This window comes from Musa acuminata, unplaced genomic scaffold (genome assembly GCF_036884655.1).
Source record: "Musa acuminata AAA Group cultivar baxijiao unplaced genomic scaffold, Cavendish_Baxijiao_AAA HiC_scaffold_322, whole genome shotgun sequence".
NCBI classification, from domain to species: domain Eukaryota; kingdom Viridiplantae; phylum Streptophyta; class Magnoliopsida; order Zingiberales; family Musaceae; genus Musa; species Musa acuminata.
In genome coordinates, this window is record NW_027020581.1 from 25,001 (window position 1) to 27,500 (window position 2,500).

Consider the following 2,500-nt stretch of genomic DNA (forward strand, 5'->3'; position numbering starts at 1 on the left):
ACAGCGAGCGAAGCGAGAGGCATCACCGTCCCTGCTATACGAAAGCCCCATCCAGCCCTGTGCCACCCGGGGGGTTCCAGGGTGCTGAGATGGCTGACATTTTGCTCCGCTCAAGATGGTCACCGCGCAACGCAAAAACAGGCCAAAAACTGGCCAAAACGGGCCAAAACTGGCCATTTTTGGCTGCGCGAGCGAGCGGCGAGCGGCGGACAGCGAGCGAAGCGAGAGGCAGCACCGTCCCTGCTATACGAAAGCCCCATCCAGCCCTGTGCCACCCGGGGGGTTCCAGGGTGCTGAGATGGCTGACATTTTGCTCCGCTCACGACGGTCACCGCGCGACGCAAGAACAGGCCAAAAACTGGCCAAAACGGCCCAAAAACGGGCCAAAACTGGCCATTTTTGGCTGCGCGAGCGAGCGGCGAGCGGCGGACAACGAGCGAAGCGAGAGGCAGCACCATCCCTGCTATACGAAAGCCCCATCCAGCCCTGTGCCACCCGGGGGGTTCCAGGGTGCTGAGATGGCTGACATTTTGCTCCGCTCACGACGGTCACCGCGCGACGCAAGAACAGCCCAAAAACAGGCCAAAACGGCCCAAAAACGGGACAAAACTGGCCATTTTTGGCTGCGCGAGCGAGCGGCGAGCGGCGGACAGCGAGCTAAGCGAGAGGCAGCACCGTCCCTGCTATACGAAAGCCCCATCCAGCCCTGTGCCACCCGGGGGGTTCCAGGGTGCTGAGATGGCTGACATTTTGCTCCGCTCACGACGGTCACCGCGCGACGCAAGAACAGGCCAAAAACAGGCCAAAACGGCCCAAAAACGGGCCAAAACTGGCCATTTTTGGCTGCGTGAGCGAGCAGCGAGCGGCGGACAGCGAGCGAAGCGAGAGGCATCACCGTCCCTGCTATACGAAAGCCCCATCCAGCCCTGTGCCACCCGGGGGGTTCCAGGGTGCTGAGATGGCTGACATTTTGCTCCGCTCAAGATGGTCACCGCGCAACGCAAAAACAGGCCAAAAACTGGCCAAAACGGGCCAAAACTGGCCATTTTTGGCTGCGCGAGCGAGCGGCGAGCGGCGAACAGCGAGCGAAGCGAGAGGCAGCACCGTCCCTGCTATACGAAAGCCCCATCCAGCCCTGTGCCACCCGGGGGGTTCCAGGGTGCTGAGATGGCTGACATTTTGCTCCGCTCACGACGGTCACCGCGCGACGCAAGAACAGGCCAAAAACTGGCCAAAACGGCCCAAAAACGGGCCAAAACTGGCCATTTTTGGCTGCGCGAGCGAGCGGCGAGCGGCGGACAGCGAGCGAAGCGAGAGGCAGCACCGTCCCTGCTATACGAAAGCCCCATCCAGCCCTGTGCCACCCGGGGGGTTCCAGGGTGCTGAGATGGCTGACATTTTGCTCCGCTCACGACGGTCACCGCGCGACGCAAGAACAGCCCAAAAACAGGCCAAAACGGCCCAAAAACGGGACAAAACTGGCCATTTTTGGCTGCGCGAGCGAGCGGCGAGCGGCGGACAGCGAGCGAAGCGAGAGGCAGCACCGTCCCTGCTATACGAAAGCCCCATCCAGCCCTGTGCCACCCGGGGGGTTCCAGGGTGCTGAGATGGCTGACATTTTGCTCCGCTCACGACGGTCACCGCGCGACGCAAGAACAGCCCAAAAACAGGCCAAAACGGCCCAAAAACGGGCCAAAACTGGCCATTTTTGGCTGCGCGAGCGAGCAGCGAGCGGCGGACAGCGAGCGAAGCGAGAGGCATCACCGTCCCTGCTATACGAAAGCCCCATCCAGCCCTGTGCCACCCGGGGGGTTCCAGGGTGCTGAGATGGCTGACATTTTGCTCCGCTCAAGATGGTCACCGCGCAACGCAAAAACAGGCCAAAAACTGGCCAAAACGGGCCAAAACTGGCCATTTTTGGCTGCGCGAGCGAGCGGCGAGCGGCGAACAGCGAGCGAAGCGAGAGGCAGCACCGTCCCTGCTATACGAAAGCCCCATCCAGCCCTGTGCCACCCGGGGGGTTCCAGGGTGCTGAGATGGCTGACATTTTGCTCCGCTCACGACGGTCACCGCGCGACGCAAGAACAGGCCAAAAACTGGCCAAAACGGCCCAAAAACGGGCCAAAACTGGCCATTTTTGGCTGCGCGAGCGAGCGGCGAGCGGCGGACAGCGAGCGAAGCGAGAGGCAGCACCGTCCCTGCTATACGAAAGCCCCATCCAGCCCTGTGCCACCCGGGGGGTTCCAGGGTGCTGAGATGGCTGACATTTTGCTCCGCTCACGACGGTCACCGCGCGACGCAAGAACAGGCCAAAAACTGGCCAAAACGGCCCAAAAACGGGACAAAACTGGCCATTTTTGGCTGCGCGAGGGAGCGGCGAGCGGCGGACAGCGAGCGAAGCGAGAGGCAGCACCGTCCCTGCTATACGAAAGCCCCATCCAGCCCTGTGCCACCCGGGGGGTTCCAGGGTGCTGAGATGGCTGACATTTTGCTCCGCTCA